Genomic DNA, 20,981 nt, shown 5'->3' with positions numbered 1-20,981 from the left:
TTTGCAACTCACGGCACATGAACAGCCAAGAGACTGATCCTGTGTCGTATCGCCCACGCCCATATCTCTTGGGCTTCCTGAGATAGAAGAAACAACCTCGTTCTTCCCTGTTTGTTTAAGTAATGCATACTTGAAGTATTGTCTGTGCGAACCAATACTGTGGCCCCTTGAATGATTGCACGAAAGGATTTGAGGGCTAAGAAGATGGCACCTAGCTCTAGCAGATTGATGTGCCAAGCCTTTTGTTGAGGGTTCCATCTCTCACTGATATTCAGCCCTTGAAGATATGCTCCCCAACCCTCGAGGGTTGCGTCTGTGGTGATTGTGTAATTTGGCGCTTCTTGAAGGAAACGCACACCCCTTCTACAAATTTCTTTCTTGGACCCACCAAACACAACGGCCTCTTGCATCCGAGGAGTGATTTGAATGAGATCTTCGATTGAACTGGAGACCTGCAACCACTGCTTGTCTAGCTCCTCTAGCAATGTTCTCATGTGTAATCTGTAGTTGGGAACCAACGGGATGCAGGTGGAGGCTGTGTCCAGGAATGACTGAGGATCTACTGAAACAGACTTTTTCGTACATAGAAGAAACCACCAAGTGAGAGCTGCAGGCCCGTCGTTCGTGTGAGACAAACACCTTTGCTAGGTTTGTATTGATTGATGCCCCGAGAAACGTTCATATCGGAGCTAGTACTAGTAGGGACTTGTCATGATTTATTGAAAACCAGGTTTTGAAACAGTGACTGACAAGTCTGGGTGTGCTGGACTGCCTGTAAATAAGAGCGAGCCCTTATTATACAGTTGTCTCAGTAATGATAATTTGTATGCCTTGCAGACGTAGATAGGCTGCCACTGGCACCAGGATCTACGTACAGACACGTGAAGCGGACCTAAGTCCAAAAGGTAGGACTTTAATTGAAAAATATTTGTACCTATTGTAAAGCGTAGCCACTTCCTGTGCTTAGGAAGGATTGGCACATGAAAATAGACATCCTGGAGGTTGAGAGTAGTTATAAAGTCGTTCTGGTATAAGAACTTTAGGACTTTCTTGAGGTACAACATTTGTAAAGTTTGCGCAAAGATCTAAAATCATGTGCTACTTTCCTGATTTGCTTGTTGATGAGGAACTGAGAGTAAACCCTAACGCTGTTGGAGATTCGGAACCACTTCGACGGTCCCTGTTTGTATTCATATAGACACTTGTGCAAACGACTCCCGTAGATGAGAAGGTGGAGGTCCCTTTGGAGGTGTAGAAAGAGGGAAATTTGACAAATTCTAGTGTGCCCTTGGGCATGACGTGTAAAAACCCCAACGGTCCTCTGTCACCTTTGACCAATTGGAATAAAAGGGAGATATTAGACCTCCGACGTTTTTGGAGGGAAAAACGGTGGGTTCAAGGTAGTCCATTGTTTCTTAGAAGAGTTGCCTCGGCTGTACGATGATTTGCTATGTAGGACCTGTTGGTACTTTGCCCATGTGACTGCGTTTGATTTGAGTAACGCAGTTGGTTCTGATTGTAGGAGCCAATACTGGATGGTACCCCTTGAAAAAAGGACGTGGATCTACGTCCTCGGCACCACGAAAAGGCTGCGATTCTATATCCAGAGGGTGCGGGCAGTATCTGTGTTCTTTAAGATGGTCTGCAGTGCCTCATCTGTTGGTAGCAAGGACCCCCTGATACGGATCAATATCCTGGGACAGGGTAAACACTGTGTGAAAAATAACAATCCCAGGCATACAGTACAAAAGTTAACACAATAGATTGAACAAACAAACTAGTTCAGTTTAGAAAAAATACATATTTTTAATTGGATTAAAAAGAAACAGTTAAAATTCAATACATTGCTCAAAATTGATAAAAATAACCATATAATGATACATATGTGTTCACAAATGAAAATTTAAAAAGAGGTTAGATGGCATCCGGTCGACGCGTTTCGACATATAAATTATGTCTTCATCAGGACTTATACCATCAAAATTCTGTAAAAAATCAGAACATGATTTTAATATTCTTATATTCCTATCGTGACAAATAACAACTGAACTAGTTAACGGTTTGTTACACCATTCTATTGGTAAGAATATAGTATTCTATTCACATTCCTGATATACTGCTTTACATAAACATTTAAGACCTATGCGTATACAGACACATTTGTTTAAAAAAATAGTTTTCTTGGGATGGTGTGATTAATGTTCGTAAATCTGGCAGGGGAGACCTGACCATCCACTCTATATCCTAATCATGGAAGAACATACCCAACGCAACTAAAGGCATGTTAAGAGGTTAATACAATAGTAACCAGACCCTTTTTACTGAACATTTCAACCTAGAGAGATCAATCAGATACATCTTGCACTATATATGTTTCACAACTAAGTATAGTTCGAAGACAGTACTAGTTTCTAAAAAATCACGTAATTGCTTGGTAGAAAAAGAAAAGGAAATGAAACAGACAGAAAGTGGAGAATACTGATTGAGACACTCCTAAATTCAATAGTATTAAATATCTCCATTGGTTATGTCCAAAGCACTATTGATTTCTAGAGATCAATGGGGAGGTGCTCATAATAAACATCACGTGTTAAGTTGACTAATCCCAATCAAACACATGTTCTCATATTAATTATTGTGAAAAACTGCTATAACTCCTATTTAAATTACGCACCAAATGCACGTTATTAAAATATAGTTTTCTTACCCAAGTAGTCTTTTTATCCTTGATTCATATCTACTAGGACTATGATGAGTTTATATAGTAGGGTTATTATGACCCAGGGCATAATCACGTCCCTACAAGTAGATAACATGCTTGCATTAATGGCGCGCTAATCACGTCCCTACAAGTAGATAACATGCTTGCATTAATGGCGCGCTAATACTATTTATTTTTTAATTTTACTAAAGGGGAGCAAACACACTTTAACATTAATTCTCTTACCTTATATTAATTTTTAGTATGCCTTTATTCTGGGGTCTAGTTGGCCGGGACGGCACCACCGTAGAACATTAGTTTATTAAAGGTATCCTACCAAAAGATACGCAGAACACATTAAAATGGATGAACCTGAAGTATGTGATCATATTACACTATCAAAAAAAAAAACCGCTTACCTAAATCACAAGAGACGCCTGCTGATAATTATAGACCCTTCTATGTTCTTTTGATGAATACACAAACTCAATCATGAGCAGGAAGGGCGGTAGTATGCCACAGCCGTACAGTAAAAAGGGGGGCTCCTAATTTGAAGATAACGGCTCAATGTAAGTCATTTTATTGAAGGATGGTAGAAGTCAATACACGCGTTTAAACAAGATTTACCTTAATCTCACGGGACACTTTAGGCAAATGATATCGTATTCACCCCTTGGTCGGGAATTCGTAAGCTTGAAACCAGCGTCTCGATATTAACTGTCTGTCCGGTAAACTTTAACAAGCCAAACGTACGCTACTCCTATAAAATAAGCGGCAAACCATTACTATTTGAATGGCTCTGTGCAAAATATCAGTCGGATCTAGGCTACCCTAAGCGCGACTCGCGTTCTCTTACCGTGAGTGCTGTGGGCTGACAGCTACATCCGGATACTCTGCCGACGGGTCAGATTTTCAAAAAAGAGCGACTCTGATTGGACCTACAAACGCGCTTTTATATGCGCATTTTTTATTGGTTCTTGCTTCACCTGTGTTTATTAAAGGGCACTCCTCGAATTAGCATTGTGCGGGCTCTTTTTAACACCAGCTTCAGTATGGTTTTCAAAAACGAGCGACTCTGAATGGACCTTCAAACGCGCTTTTATTCTTGATTCCTGCTACATCTGTGATTATTATTAGAGGGCAATTATCGAATTCGCACTATGCACATTCGCACTATGCAAGCTCTACGTCCCAGCGTCAGTGGGGTTGAATGTAGGGATATTTAAACAGAACTAATAATCCACTATCTAGGAGGGAATAATAAATCTAATTAAATAATATTTATATTGAAAATATATAGCCATATGCATAATACATTTTGAACCAGTTAACAGTCAGTTAGGGGTTTATAAGTCAAGATATTTGAAGACCTTATATGATCGCATTCTCCCAGGGTAATTCATTGTTAAGGCCCTGGGTGAAGGTCTTAAGGGAATAGATCCAAAAGACTTCACGTTTCTTTCTTATCTTCTCCCCTCCTTTGGTATTTGGTGTATGGATTTTTTCCAGGATGCGCCACCTCAGATCTGATGGAGCATGCTGGAAATCCATGAAATGTGCGACAAGTGGTGCTGACAGTTTTTTAGTTTTGATTGCTGACTTGTGTTCAGTCAGCCGGGTTTTAATTGCTCTCGAAGTTTCACCCACGTAACCCAGGTTACAAGGGCATACGAGGAGGTAAATGACATTGGTAGTATTGCATGTCCACAGCTCATTAGCTGTCATGCTATATCCATTCAGCTGGAAAGTCTCTCCTGTTATAATGTTATTGCAGGATTGGCAGGAGCCACATCTGGAAGTACCTTTCACAGGGTTTGCACCTTGTATTGATTTTTGTACAAACAAGGGCCTTTCAGAGTTGCCTATATGTCTAGATCTTACGACATAATCTTTTAAATTTTTGTTTCTCCGATGTGCAAACATCGGTTTCTTGAGTTTAGGTTTAGATGGCTCTATGTTTAGTAGGTGCCAGTTTGCGTTCACTATCTGTCTGATGGTTGCATTCATCGTTGAATGTCGTGTAACACAGACCAATTTTGGTTCCTGGACTTCATTTTTGGGTCTTAAAAGTACATCCCGGTCATAGTATCGGGCTCTCTTGTACGCTGCACGGACTAATCTATGGGGGTATCCTCTATCAAGGAATTTTTTCTTCATCCTTTCGGACTGGATATCATAGTCTTTAATGTTTGTGCAGTTACGTCTCACCCTGAGAAACTGCGAGAAGGGTATTCCATCCTTTTGGCTCCTCGGGTGATAACTCGAGAAGTGGAGCAGGGTGTTTCTTGAGGTGGGCTTAGTATACAAGTCTACTTCCAGTTTATTGTTTACATTTCTAATATACACGTCCAGGAACTCAACCTTGGTAGCATTGACATTGGCAGTAAAATGGAGATTTTCATCCGCAAGATTTATCCACTCCAAGAAATCCTGAATTGTTTGTTCAATCTATTGTGTTAACTTTTGTACTGTATGCCTGGGATTGTTATTTTTCACACACTGCAGTGCCTCATCAACATGCTGGCCAGAAGGGATCCTCAATCAAAAGGCAAGTGAAGTACGGAAGTCTGAATCTCCTTGCGAAAGACGTAGCATTGAAGCAAAAATGTCTTTGCCAGACTGTTCCTATTGCGAGCTGTCGAAAACCTGTACACGCAATGTCCGCTGCACAGTGTATTATTTCTGATGCACTTCTCTATCTCTTTCCCTCTCCTGCAGGATCTTCAAAGCGTGAGGCTTGGAGGATTCTGGAATAAGTTCTACTAGCGCCAACATGTCAAGAGCACATCTGGCGGCATACCTGCCCAACTGGCTTGCAAGATAATCGCTGTGCCGCCTGAGTAATGACTGAGTCAGGGTAGGCTGAGAGACTAGTAAAACAGGTGAATAGTGGGGAGCTTCACATTTCTTGTTGAGGCGTGCAAAAAACGCCGGCACAGAGTTTGGCCTCTGCATGAGTTTAACACCTTCTTTCTAAATAAAGTCTATGATAGGAACTGAACAAAAGTGTTTCTGTGGTTTCCCCAGGACGAGGGGAAAGGGGAAAACGATTCACCGCTCTCCTCATAAGGAGGGGAAAAACCTCCAATATTCACCGAAGGTGAATGCAATAGAACTCCAGTTGTAAGAGAAGACGTATTCCCGCCCTGGTACAGGCCGTGGCAGCCTTGCTGTCAGAAATACATAATTCTGATCTGAAGAAAAGACATGCTCATACGGCTATGTGCTGTCCAAGAAGAATATTGGCGGAAGTAAAAAGCCTTCACGCCCTCACGTGGATGTAGCGGAAAGCTGCCATCGACAAAATAAATCGTCTACAAAAGCACTGTGCATAAAAGTCAACAGTGTGTGAAACCAACTGTCAACTGGCTCAACCGCCGACTAATCCAACAGTTGACAGGGTCATCCGTCAACGAAGTCAACTGGCGTCGAAGCTGAATGTTGACGAAGCTCCCCGTCTACAGAGCTCACTGTCTACGGAGCTCACTGTCTACGGAGCTCACTGTCTACGGAGCTCACTGTCTATGGAGCTCACTGTCTATGGAGCTCACCGTCTACAGGGCTCACCGTCTACGGAGGTCACCGTCAACGAGCTCACAGTCGACCGAGCTCACCGTCGACGAGGCCACCGTCAAAGACATTTTCCATCGACAAAACTGCCAGTGGTCGACGAGCCTTCAGTCGACAAGAGGGCACTGTCCTCACTGTCGTCGACGAATGCCTGGAGGCATTGTCATTGCAGAGCACCAGTGACGGCAGAGATTGTCGTCAGAGAGTACATCGACCGTATCGTCGAAAAGCTGGCACATTTTCACGTAGAAAAGTGCGCAGAGTGAGTCTAGACGCCTGAGAGTAAATCTCGTGGGCGTAAATGTGGGAGGCACAGACTCAAAGAAGGCCAGAGACCCCTTAATTGTGATGTTACTTCAGCTGGTGAAGTAGAGGAGAAGCATCACTTAAAAACCTTAATGTGCATGACAAACAAAAAATTCTCCCACATCAGAAGGGGGGTATAGTCTAAGCACAAGAACAACCCCTTCTCCACCTACCATGTCAGAGTTCTGGTCCATATACTCTTCATGAGGGTTCACAGGAAAAGATCTCAGCTTCCCACAAGTGACGCAGGGTCTGAAGGTAGACTTCATGTAAGAAGACATTACAAAACTGTGATATTATGAAGAAAAAAATGAAGAAAAATGAAGAAAATTGAAGAAAACTGAGCAGAGCTCAGGGAGACTCCCTTCACACGACGTGCGGTAGAAAATCTGAGGTGCTGAGCTCTGAGGAGAAGGTTCTGGAGGGTTGCTGGCGCCTGATTGGCTACAGTTTGGACCAACATAATGACAGGAATAGGCTACAAGTGTTTTTTCTCTGTTCATGTATTCCTATGAGGAATTATGTCTAGGCATTTACTGCCTGTTTTCTAATATGTATTTCATCTGTTATGTGTTACATATACATATTATTAGTATGTTATTGCTATTTTATTTACCGTGGGACTCCCACTCCGACGACGGGGAATATTCAAGCATGTGAATCTATGAAAGACACCCTAATACTGGAGAACATCCTTTACAACGCGGATGTTACCCCGCAGTACTGTTACGACGCGTCTTTTAGAGGGCGCTCTAAGATAAGGAATAGTAGATTTACTATTCCAACACCTTCCCTACTGTACATAGGCTGGTGTTGGAATAGTAAATTAAACTATTCCTAAGTCCGCACCCCTACAGCGCAAGTCGTGATAACGACTTGCGTTGTAAAAGACGCATTGTGACGGTACGCGTGGTAATAACACACGTTGTACCGTCGTACATCCACATACTCTGCATATGCGAGGGGGGTACTAATTTAGATTAGCGCTGGGGTTAAATTCCAATGCACGACACAATTGATTGACCCAGAGGGCAGATATGTGGTGATACATGGGAAACTAGATGGGAGGGACCTTACGCTGGGATTTTTATATGCACCTAATGTGGACCAACCTACCTTTTTCTCTCGCAGTCAATCTTATAGCTTGGTATTACATTGCACTTAAACAATCCCTCCCCCTTTTCCCACAAGGTTATCACCAAGTTTCAACAGTTATTCCGAAATTACTCATTACCAGCAAATTGCAGTCCATTCCATTAGCCAACACCGTGTCTATTTTGTTCCTCCATCCAGACAGTTAAAGGCTTCCAAATATTCATACCTTTTTTCATGGTTTTTAGCCCTTTACACTTATAGAAGGCAATTTCCTGCCGCCCAATATATATTAACCTATACAACCACTGATGAAATGTGGGGGGTTCCTGATCCTTCCATACTGTGGCAATCAAAAGGAGTGCAATTGATACTATTAAAAACACAAAATCCCTCTGTACCGAGTCAACCTGCAGCCTGCAATCATATCTCAATAACATCAGTGTAGGAGAGGGGGGCGTGGCTTAAGCGCCGATGTAAGCAGAGGCGGACTCCGGAGGTCCTCCGTGGCTGGCCCTGAAATACACTGATCCTGGCCAGCTAACTTAAGCCCCGGCACCACATCTTGCACCGGAAAGCCTGGTGCCCCTCCCAAATCGCGCTGCAGCCGGCATAGGGGGCGATAGGAGACGGGAGAGCCTTACTTGTCACTGACGCTGAGATCCGCTGCTGTGGTGATCAAAATGGCGGCCCCGTGTAGCCGCGCTGGTGCCTGACTGCGGGGAAGGCTCTGGAACCTGGTGCACGCCCTGCGGGTGCGGGGCCCCACGGACGGCGCTGGAGAGGTGATCGTGGCTCCGTTGTCCCTCGACGGTGAGGAGGCTCCACGAGAGGGCGGATGAGGGCAGCAACTCCCTGATTGATGAAACACGGATGCCTGACCCCAACATGGCGGCACTCGGGACAGGTTTGGCGCCATTTGGAGGCCGAAGCGGGCTGCCTCATTGTCACTAGCCCTGTACAGCGCTTGCACGAGGTCGCAGAGACTTTGGGACTACCTCGGAGAGTGCAGCCTATGACACGGAAGGCTGGCCTGACCAGGAATGGGCGGTGAAGTGGACCGGCCCTGAGGTGAGGGGCAGGAGTGTGTAATCTGGGGACCCTTCTCTGCAGGTGCGGCGCTGGTCACTGTTGGGGGATTGGACCTCTGTTGTGGGCTCCCCTGTGGAGTCTTAGAGGGGTGTACTTTGAGACCTCGCCTTGCCTGCGGCTGAATCACCTCCCCTGCCGAGGGGAGCCGCGATAGACTTTGGGGGCACTCCGTGTCATTGTGGGGGCAACTGTGCGCCCCCCCCCCGAGCTGGACTGGCTATTGGCATTGACTGTGCACTACCTACCGGGCGAAACTTGTCGTTGAGGGGAGAGATGGTGCGCCGGGGCTGGGAGCCTTCATGCTAAGCGGCCCTGGGAGGCGGACGAGTGAGACACCAGTGAGCCCTGAGACGACGGGACCCCTGCAGCTCTGATGGTGCGTTACGGCACCTCTACACAGGTGACGACCTTGTAGTGAGGTCGGGCGGGTGGCGTGCTAGGCCACCTATTAGAGGCTGGGACACCGACACCGTTGCCTGGAGTCTTCACCCCTGGGGACGGACGGCCGATGCTGTGACCCCCCTCTGACGGACCTTCCTGACAGGTGCTGGTGGGGCGGCCCGGCCCTGACCTGGAGCTCTGCTACGAGAGGGCGACACTCTTGCTCTGGGTGCCCTCCATTGCTCGAAGGGATAATTAGTGGCGAGCAGAACTGAGGCGGTGAGCTGGCAACAGGCCGAATTGGTCCTACACAAGTCCGGAGTGGAACGTGGGGCTGAGATTCCTGGTGGAGTCCTTGGGGGACGACGGTGGTGTGCTAGTGCGGAGCAGGACCGTGGGCTCTCCCGACGCTATCGCTCTCGGGGTGCCTGCCACTCATCATGGGCCGCGTTTCAAGGAAGGGCATTGAGGTCCTACGTCTTGATGAACCGGAACAGCACACGGATGATGAGGATGGCGTTGCTGGGAAGCAGAGACCGGGGCGGCTGGGGATTCCACCTTGGGCGAAATTATGCAGGCCATAGTGGCTTTACGGGAGGCACTTGAGAAACGGATGGACGCCATTGGATTAGACCTCACCCTCCTGAAGGATGACCATAGGAAGCTTAAGGAGAGGGTGGCGACCCATGAAACCACCATGAAGGACATCCCGGATACAGTGGCAGCCCTGCGCCATTCTTTAAACGAAGTAACGCACAGAGTCAAAGTGTTGGAAGTAAGGGCAGAGGACAGTGAGGGGCGCTCGCGGCGGCACAACCTCCGCATAGTTGGGAGAGCAGAGGGAGAGGCTGCGGACAGCGGTGGCGCCAGAAGGCCTGGCCCCATTTTATGCGTTGGAGCTAGCGCACAGGGTTCCTGCTCGCCCCCCTAAACCTGGGGCTCCACCACGGCCAATGGTGGCGAGTCTGTTACATTACCGTGACCGGGACTTTATCCTGCAGAGGGTTCGAGAACTGCAGAACCTGCAAATAGGAAACAGCAAGGTGCTGATCTTCCCAGATTATACAAGAGAGGTCCAACGCCAACGGTCCTCCTTTCTGGCCGTCTAGAGAAAGTTGCGTCAGCTTCATCTCCCCTACGCGATGCTATTTCCGGCACGTCTGCAGGTGACGGCGGACGAGGAGACACATTTCTTTCTTACCCCGCAGGCGGTGTGGGACTGGCTGGAGAACCGCAGTGGCGCAGCGGTTCGCACTCCGCGGGCAACGACGCAGCGGGAGCGTCAGGAACATACCCCACCGAGGGGGAGACCCACTCCTCCGATAGCTCAACATCAGGAACAAGACAGTGCGGTGAGGGCGGTGGCAGCCATCAGTAGTGGAGTTCTCAGCCTGGCGAGTAATGACACCGATGCGGAGAAGAGTAGGACGGAGAGCCCAAGATCTGATGGCGTCCAGGGACTCTCGGACATGGAGATGCCGGTCGTCATCCCGCAGACAGCGGACGGAATGTTTGGGTGATGGGGTGGCACGGGGTGGGCGGGACTCATGACGCAAGGGTTGTGGCACTTCCTGATCAGGGGGCCTATCTGCTGAGGGGCAAGGCGGCAGCTGATGACTTTCCAGAACTGCCGGGGGTCTAACTGGCTCTGTGGATCCTGCACAGAGGAAAAGGGGGGGCCGGCGGTTCTGGCGGCATTGCGCGAGACCTCCTAGTTATAGCTCTTCCATCGTTTGGATGGGGTTACCTCGTTGGGTGCCTGTCCTGGGAGGGGGAGTTGGGGATGTTTTCCTTCTGGGGTTTTGTTCAGGGAAACCAGGCGTGTCACGCGGTTAGGAGCTGTGGAACATTGTCAATGTCAGTGTAAGCAATGGGACCCGCATTAGGCTACAGATGTCTCACATGGAATGTACGGGGCATGCACACTATGAATTGGCGTCACAAGATTCATTCATTCTTAACTCGTAGGGGCATAAAGGTCGCATTCCTCCAGGAAACCCACCTCATTGCGAAAGAAGGGAAAGCACTGCAACGTCGTTGGAGGGGTCAGGTTTATTACAATACATACTCTGCATATGCAAGGGGGGTACTAATTTGGATTAGAGCTGGGGTTAAATTCCAATGCACGACACAATTGATTGACCCAGAGGGCAGATATGTGGTGATACAGGGGAAACTAGATGGGAGGGACCTTACGCTGGGATTTTTATAGGCACCTAATGTGGACCAACCTGCCTTTTTCTCTCTTCTATCACACAAGCTAGCGACAGTCCTTGCAGGGCCACTGTTACTTGGGGGTGATTTTAATTATATCACGGATATTGACCTAGATCGCTCACACCCCCCGTCCCGAATGCGCCAGCACATAGACTAGCAGAGGCACGTTATACCTGGCAACAGATCTGGGGATTAGTAGACACTTGGCGGGCCCAACACCCATTGATCAAGGATTGCTCCTTTTTCTCCGCCTTACACGAGTTACACCTACGCCTGGACGCCTTCTTATGCTCCCCAGATGTACATGGGGAGATTTGCAGTAGTGAATATCTCACTAGAACTATCTCTGACCATAATCCGTTGCTGGTCAAGTTGGGTTGGGCGCGACTGCGGCCCAGAATCCCTACCTGGAGATTGCGACCGGAAGTGCTTGACGATCAAGTCTTCCGCACCACCATTGCCAAGGCTATTGCGGAATATTTCCAGTTCAATGAGGGGACTCCTGGGGCTGTAACTGTTGAGTGGGACGCTTGTAAAACGGTCATTCGTAGGAGATGTATTTCGGCGGTGGCTGGGACTTGGAAGGTCCTCCTGCAAGATATCCAAAGGGATGATGATCGATTGCGCACCCTGGAGAGGGAGCGCCCTGAAAATCCGGCAAAGCAGGATGAATTATTAGAAGCCAAAGAAACGGTGGCAGCGAATGTAGAGCGCCTTCGGTGCTTCGACTACAAAAAATATGTCACACGGGCGCACTCGGAGCAAGATAAGTAGGGGGCCCTCCTGGCCTGGTTGGCCAATCCGGCTCGTCGCGGCTCAGTCATACTGGAGCTGCAAGACCAGATGGGGATAGCCCGCTTTGATCAGCAGGGAATAAACAATTTGTTCTTTGATTACTACACGGAGCTTTATCGCCTCCGTGTACTCCCTTCTGAGGAAGAATTACAGAGGGTCTGAACCTGCCAGAGCTGGATGACGAGGACGCAAAACTGCTGGGGCGGAACATTGAGGTGCGGGAAGGGCGGGTAGCCATCAAAAGTATGGCCTGTAATAAAACTCTGGGCTCAGATAGCCTCACAGTAGAATTTTATCTCGCTTACATTGATCTCCTTGTCCCTCGCCTCACGCACTTATATATTGAAGCCAAGGAGATAGGTAGATTGCCGGACTCCACTAGGGAGGCGATCATTATTCAGTTATTAAAGCCGGGCAAAAAACCTTGGGATAGAACGGCTTACCGCCCGCTGTCCATGCTCAACTTAGTCTACAAAATCCTGAGCAAGATACTAGCAACTCGGATGCTTCCCCACATGCCCACCCTAATACATGCCGACCAATCTGGGTTTATCCCAGCTCGCAACACAGCGCTTAATATATGAAGGCTCCTACACATCTTGGAGGCCGATTCCTATGAGGTGGATACCGCGGCGATATTTGCTGTAGATATCGAAAAAGCCTTCGACAGCCTAGAGTGGGAGTACCTATTTCATGTAATGCGACGGATGGGCCTTGGCCCCGATTTTGTTCGATGGACGGCTCTATTATACACAGATTTGACCGCCAGAGTTAGAACGGGAGGGGTGATTTCCGAGGCATGCAAGGTGGGGAGAGGCACGCGGCAAGGGTGTCCCCTCTCCCCATTGTTATTTGCTATGGCGGAGGAGCCCCTGGTGGCACATGCTCGATTAGGGCGGGCATACCAAGGCCTAGACGTTTATGGACAGATCCACCATATCGCACTTTATGCAGATGATCTCTTAATGTTCCTGGTGGATACAGGCGAGGCACTGCAAGGGGCGAAGTCACTGCTGCGGTCCCTGAGCACAGTAGCTGGCTCAAAGGTCAATTGGACGAAATTGTGCCTCTTTACGGGGCGCAAAGGCAGAATTCGCCCTCAGACCATTGACGGGGTGAATTGGGAAGAGAGATGTCTGCCCTATTTGGGCACGATGATCTATCACGAACAGGAAGATATACTCGAGGGGAACGTCGGGAAGGCTATCAGGGGAGCCAGAGCTAACTTTGACTTCTGGGGTACCTTACCGTTGTCAGTAGCGGGACGCGTGGCGCTACTCAAAATGGTGACCCTTCCGCGGTTACTATACTTCTTTCAAGCCCTCCCGATCTGGATCCCGGCAGTCTATTTTAAGAGACTCAGGGCAATAAACAGCTCTTTTCTGTGGGGTACGGGCAGGCGCAGAGTGGCTCTCAACACACTCATGAGGCCCCGAGCGGAGGGAGGACTAGCGGTCCCGGACTACGAAACGTATTACATAGCAGCCCAGCTCCAATGGCTCACACAATGGGTAGCGAGGGCCACTAGGGGAGAGGGTGAACCAGGAGAATTGTCAGGCCCCCTGTTGGAACTATCTCGCATAGTATTGCGACTTCCGCTCGGGAACCCACAACTTACTCTGGAATTTGCTACAGCCCGGAAATGTTGGAATAGATACCTGCGACGAGGGTCTATGGGAACCCCTTACGCCCCTGACATACCATTGAAGATATGCAGGGCTCTACCACATGAGGGCACCTGGCAGAGGTTCGAGACCTGGGAACAACAGGGATTATCGACGATAGGCGACCTGTACGAGGACGGTGCCCTGATACCTTTTGACGACCTCCGAGACAGCTATGAGCTGCCGGGGGGTGACTTCTTGCTGCACACTGCGCTCACGACAGCGGTTCAAAAGCACTGGAAGGCGGGCCTCACAGAACCACCTACTTCCATGTGCTGCCAATATGTTATGGTTGCTGCGGGCACCATCAAGGCAGTAACATGCTTATACAGGCGCATGACACAAGAAGCCCTACCCCCATTAACAGCCCTAAAGACGAAGTGGGAAACTGACATAGGGAAGGACATCCCAGACACGCCATGGAATGGGATAATGGAGAGGGCCTGGAAAAGCATGCGAAACACGTGTTTCCAGTTAGTGCATTTTCACATCCTACATAGGGCATACTTAACACTGGTCCGTTTGCATAAATATTTCCCAACCCAGTCAGCGTCCTGCCCATGGTGCGCAATGGTTGAAGCTGATTTCAAACACATGTTGTGGGATTGTCCGTCTCTTGGCTCTTTTTGGAGGGGGGTGACGGCCCTGTAGACGGATTTAACGGAAAGAGGCCTACAACCCTCCACGGCACACTGTATCCTCCATTGGTTTCCCCACATCTCAAAGAACAAAATCACTAGCAAATTCATAGACCTGGGTATCCTGCTAGCCAAGAGAACTATAACCTCCCAGTGGAAAGCAAAAAAGGGCCCTAGTTTGGATAAATGGAGGGTTGAAGTACGAAAGTGGGCCGGCTGCGAGGGCGCTGTCCGGTTACAAATTGCACACAAAACGGGTAATGAAAAGGCGTTGGAGAGGGCAAGAGCCTGGGGAAGACTGGTCATGGGACTTACACCCCACCCCCTGAGGATGAGGATGTTGATACCCCAGCGAATAGTCCCGAGGCACGCCCGCCGTAGTCTGTCACAGCACTTGCTGGGGTTCCACCGTGAGCTGTCGACAACATGCTGCCCCTACCCGGATGTGAGATGCTTCCTATCACGATGCTTACATTGATCCCGTTGCTTAACACGTTCAGGGGTGTTGGCCCATTTACGTTCCAGTGAGGGCCCTCTATGACACACCTGGGGGGGGATGGTGGGAGATATGGGGGGGAATTGTTGGGGTGACTGCGGTTGGTTGGGGTCGGGGGCGGGCAGCTGTTAATGGACACTTATACGGCATCCACACCTGAAATGCACTGAAACTGGTGGAACAAACTGAATGCAGACGAGACAATGGACTTTCCTGCTGAAAAGTATTGTTTAATTAGTGAATATCATGTAGAATGCAGATGACTATAGCTGTTATGATACTTACCAATACGGCGTCTTACATTGTTGTCAAACTAATAAACATTGTCAAAAAATTTTTTACAAAAAAATCAGTTTAGGGGAGATTTTTATGTTTTCCCCCAATGTCTGGAGCATAACAGACTCAATGCCTTCTTTTAGCTTATCTGACTTTCCACATAAGTAAAACATATGTAACATGTCAGCGGGACCGGTTTGACACCTCGGGCATTCGTCAGATTGTCTTTTTCCCCACTTAAAAAGTTTGGAAGGTGTATAGTAGAGATTATAAACTGTTTTGTATTGCTGAGGTTTTAAGTTAGATGACATCAAAACTTTATTCCCAATCTCCAGCACCTTGTCTATATCAACCTTCCCATCACTTCGTTTATTCGTCCAACTTAGCTCTATCTTTTCAACATCGTCCACTATGGACTTTAGCAACTCTAGATAGAAATCTTTAATTCTACTCTTAGAGTTACCCATAAACTGCAGAATTGGTATCGACCCCAGATTGATACTATCTTTAGGGATACCTCTTATACAATTGCGTATTTGTAAATATTTAAAGCACGAGTCCCGCTGTAGGCCAAACCTTTGGACTAATTCAATAAACGCCGTCAATTCCTGATTCGAATAAACCTTGGCCAGTGTAACGATCCCCGCTTGCTCATTTTCACAATAATAGAGGGTACCTAAATGTTGAAGAGCGGTAGCCCAATAATATAGCTGAATATTGGTGGCATTCCAGCCCCCCCGGTCAACTGGGTGGGTCAAATATTTATGTTTGCGGCGGATTTTTTGATAGCTCCAAATAAAATTAGAAAACATCCCCTCAATTTTGTGTATTTTACTTGCTGCTAACTCTAATGGGATAGCCCGGATTAGGTATAAAATCTTAGCAAATATTTTCATTTTAATTACGTTAATCCTTCTGATTATTGTAAGGTGTAAATGATCTATCCGTCTCAGCTCCCTATTAATTGAGCCCATTACTGGGTCTGTATTTAGTGCCCATAGATTACTTATTTTAGATGTTAATAAATATGTTGCTGACTCAGTTACTCGAGAATCTTGTAACAAGCAGTGAGAGGAGCAAATAATATGCGTCTTTGATTTATTTAAAAGATATCCCGACCGCCTTCCAAATTTTCTGCCATCTTTTCTACTTCAGTAATTGCCTCCTATGGAGCTGATGTTATTAAGGCAATGCCATCAGCCTACGCCAGAATTTTTGGCTCATACCTATGAGTAACTACCGGTTTAATTAATTGATTGTTCAAAATTTGGGAAATAAATGGATCTAAATAAAACGCAAACAGGATTGGGGAGCAGGGGCAACCTTGGCGAGTACCCCTTTCTACCTCCAACCTCCTGGATGAATGCCCCATTATTTGTATCCTTGCATGGTGTTTATAATACATAGCCTGTATTGCCCTGAGAAATCCTGTGCCAAAACCTCTCTCTGCCAATATAGCCCATAAATATTGCCAGGTCACCCAATCAAAGGCTTTCTCTGAGTCCAGGAGGACCACAGCCACCGCTCTTTTCTCTACCTCCGCGATATCCAATATTGATATTACTCGTCTCGTGTGGTCTGTGGTCCCCCGGCCAGGAACAAAACCATGTTGCCATGGTGAAATAAGTGCAACTATATTCTTTTGTAATCGGGTGGCCATAATTTTGGAGTATAATTTGGCGTCCGCATTCATAAGAAAATTCGACGATATGACAAGGGCAGTTCCGGGGGTTTACCTTTCTTTAGAAAAACTATATAACATCTGTATCCTGCCATGACAATGGAGGTATTCTGCGATGTTGGATATCCAAAAATAGATCTTGCAGAAGGGGGAGTATTTATACAGAAAGCATTTTGTATACTTCAATAGGGATTTTATCTGGCCAGGCTGCTATAGCCGATGAGAGAGACCCCAGTGCCTCCTGTACTTCTTCTAAAGTAATTTCCAATTCTAATTCTTGAGAAATTACATCATTTACCCTAGGAAGTGAGGCAGCATTATTACCAATATCTGCTTGGTCCTCTTGGTCCTCTGTCCGGGCATCTGATTGATATAGTTTAGTGTAGAATTCCTCAAAGACTTCTATAATCTTTTCCGTATTTGATACCAATATACCATTTTTATGTTGCATTTTTAATATATTATTCCTAAAAAAATGTTGTCTAGTTCTTAAAGCCAGTAATCTCCACAGTTGTCATATCACTGGACTCCTATTGACCCAGTCTACTGTTCTGTGCAACCGCTAGAGAGCAACAGAGAGCTGACCGAGACGCCGGCCAGAACGCCATTCGGTCCGGACACCGGAGTAGGTAGCAGCTGAAGCTGCGAGCAAGACGCCATCGCCATCGCCATCGCCATCACCATTTCAGCGGTCCCTGCTAAGCTTATCTCTGCCGGAAGAAAACGGCTCCCCTGGTGCGAGCTTCGGCGCTTAGCGGTGCTAAGCTGGGGGGGCGTGGGGGATCATCATCGGACAGCTGCGACATTCGGCGGCGAGGTGAGGTTCATAGCATTAGCGTTTTCGGGACGCTCTGCCCTCAGCTCTGCCTCCTGTCTCTTGTGCCTCCTGTGTACGGCCACAACTGGTCATAATCCCCTCGCCCGCAAGTGAATGAGGAAGGGGGGGGGCAAGGGAGCATCTGAGCGGACGGCGGGCAGTTACCACACCCTGTGCATTACGGACATCCGCAAGCCGACGGGGGCATGAGTTAACTCTCACCCTACATTGTCCAAAATAATCCCCCGCTGGCGCTTGGACTTTTGGTCGGACTTCTGGCCGTTTCACTGAATTCACCAAAACTATTGATCCTTCAATCTTGATGTGTGTTGCTGCCAGTGGCCACTAGAGCGTAGGAGAGAGCAAAAAAAACCCAGAGAAAACAGTAACAGAGTCTGCAGCAGAGAAAAAAGCCATCAGTAAAAACGAAAAGTCTTGGCAGACCAGACCTGCTTCACTGCCTCAATGCTCACTACCTCACAGCCTTGCTGCCAGACACGCTCTGCACGCCCCACACCTCCTGCTCACCCGCCTGGTAGAAAAGGAGGCAAGGCGAGGCCGAGACCAAGGCAAGGCAATTGACCGAGCAACACGCTCATACAGCACGCAGTAACCTGGAGGGGGGGGGGAGAGACGCGAGCGCGGCAGCCGATAGTGGCGGTCGCGAAGTAAGAGCCCCGGGGCTGGGCTGACAGGTAGTCTGACTAGGTCCGACCGACCAGGGGCCCTCCCGGTGCGCTCCGCTCGCAAGCGAACCAGGAACCCCCCCAGCGACATCTCCGCAATCTGCAGCCCTCCAACTGATCCACCCGACCCCCCCTTTGACCCCGTGGAAGCCTCTCCCTTGCACGAACAATAGCTCGAGGGGGCGCAGATAACAGGGGCGTAGAAATAGGGGCAAGGTCCCCGTTCTCGAATTGTTCCATTATTGTCCAATCACCTAACCATCACCAATCATCACCGATCATTCCGTCACTTAAGCAAGTGCGGGGAGCCGCGGTGAGAGTCTAAGAGAGTAGAGCGGAATGAGGTTTGGAAAGATCAGGGGCTCACCGGAGTCAATTCCAAGCAAAAAAGCAAAGACGAAAAAGGGAGACAAGAAAACAGACACCGACGGCTCAACATTCCCCAGAATGGAGCAGAATCTTCTCTCCTTAACTGAGCCACCATCGGGTCTGGTCAACACTACAGCAAAACAAGGGCACCCAACGGTCCTGCTCCAAGTGTCATCGGCTACTGAGCCAATTACTAGGAAAAAGCTTCATCAACCCAAAATTTACACAAAGTTTGAGTTCCTAAAGGACGCAGGCTCAGCCTTTTTCTCGAGCAACAAGCATCTCCAGGGATTGCAATCCCCGCTGTCACCTTTACCGCTGCTGGGAAAATGTGCACCTCTGCGCGACACTACCACAAGCACCACAAGCACCTTGGTCCAGGGAACATCCGCGGCCAGGGAAGATCCTCATCAAAGTGGCACCCCAAAGCACAGGTCCACAAGTGCAAGCGCATCACTCGAGCCCCTAATGTACTCATCTGTACTAGGAAAGTCCCCTGACTCCATCTGCAAACAGCAGCCACTACCTGCTCACTTAGCCAGCTGCACTCCAAGACCGCTACCGGAGGAGACCACAATTAGCCCAAAACCCACTTCGGAGATGAAAGAAGTAGACAAACTCAACAACCTGCACCCCCAAGACAGTTGTTCAAGTACGGGGGAAGCAGGGGCTGGTCTACAGCCTCCAACAACGACTAAGATACAAACCTCGGCCACTCCCAAGGATACCCAACCAGACCAGGGCGGACACATTAGGAGCCCCAATCATAGCACTCCCATCAAAGCCCACTCGGCTGGCACAGGTGCCTCATCACTTATAGAACTTGGCAACCATGCCTCAGCACCAAGTTTCTGGAACAGCGCGGCATTCAGCGCGGCATTTAGCCAACACAATTCCAGTCAACACAATTCCAGCCGGGAAGCTGAATGTAGGGCCACAACGCTTCACCAGAATGCTCAAGGGCGAGAGGACAGGTTAACAACCAACAATCTAGACCACAAAGACCCGTTTTTCCTCAACTCACCTTTGGTTGACAACAACATCACCAATACTGTCCCAATTGCAAATTCCCAATCTGCAAATGAGAGAGAGCAGGGAAAAGATCACAACACCGGAGCCTGGATCTCCCTTTTAAACGCAATTCAGCTAGCCGTAGAAGCCCTACAATATCAATCGGACAAAATGGATCTTCAACTCAACCTCCTTAACACACTGGCAGTCTTCACTGCGGGGATTGACGACAAGCTAGGTAACTTGAACACTCTGATACAAAGAGCACAAACAAATACCTACTTAAGCTGCAATTGCAATCAGGCAGTAGACAAACTAGCTACACTGCCTTCAATGCTAACTGACCTAATAGGGGACATAAAGTCGCTGCACAGAGGCAAAGCCCCCAAAGAAATGGGCCCCACTAACTTTGCAGAAGGTAAAATCAGCAGCAAACCGCCTGACACAAGCTCAATTGGCCAGGAATCACCTGCAAATGAGGAAACCACCCAGAAGAGATCGGAGTCCCCAAAAAAACTTAACGCAAAACAACGACGACAACAAAAAAGAAAAGGGCACAAGCAAAATCTGTCGACAACTACAACAAAACTCTTTCCTATATTCTCTGGCACTACTGGAAAACGCATGGAGACCACAAACACGGCTAACCCCGCAGAAGGGGAAACTCCAGCAGTTACCAGCCCAACCCAGCCTCAAAATACAATCAGTAGCCCGCTGCATCAGGAAGGTCAAGGGCCCCAAGTCCAACCGGCTGCTAACTCTTTTGGACTTTTAGACACACATATAACTATGGCAACAAGTACTAGCCAGCACACACAGTCCGCTGAGTCCTTCGCAAAGCAGGAGCTGGTTACTGAACGCCAAGTGGCAGCCCTGATATCGTCAAACAGGGAAGCCTCTTATCGAACGGCCACTCCCGCCGAGCGCACTAACCAGGTCCATCTAACCTCAGCAGCAATCAAAAAACCCATCCCACTGATCAGCAAGGAGGGGGCAATTGAAACACCCACAGGTCACACGTCAAGTCAATCGCAATACGATCAAACTAGGGCCACACTTATGACAACTATGACTATTCACTCTGCCCACAGCCAACCCGAGCACTCAAAGACAATCTGGCCACGAGGGACGCAAACAACATTTAAGCAACCAACGCCAACCAAAGCATCAACCCACAGTTCCAACACGC

At 48.2% G+C, this 20,981-nt stretch overlaps 1 long non-coding RNA gene across 1 annotated transcript; it reads right to left on the bottom strand.

Annotated features, from left to right (window-relative positions):
• Positions 1 to 1,781: 1,781 nt before the first annotated feature.
• Positions 1,782 to 5,825, bottom strand: LOC144826452 (uncharacterized). The gene is made up of 3 exons (XR_013609830.1): positions 3,121 to 5,825; positions 2,948 to 3,034; positions 1,782 to 1,985 (listed from the first exon to the last, which is right to left on the bottom strand). It is a non-coding gene; the product is annotated as an uncharacterized LOC144826452 (long non-coding RNA).
• Between the last annotated feature and the right edge of the window lie 15,156 nt (positions 5,826 to 20,981).

Source organism: Lissotriton helveticus, chromosome 1_1 (genome assembly GCF_964261635.1).
Source record: "Lissotriton helveticus chromosome 1_1, aLisHel1.1, whole genome shotgun sequence".
In the NCBI taxonomy this organism is placed as follows: domain Eukaryota; kingdom Metazoa; phylum Chordata; class Amphibia; order Caudata; family Salamandridae; genus Lissotriton; species Lissotriton helveticus.
Note: the sequence above shows the minus strand (reverse complement) of the source record. Positions and strands in the feature narration are given on the sequence as shown.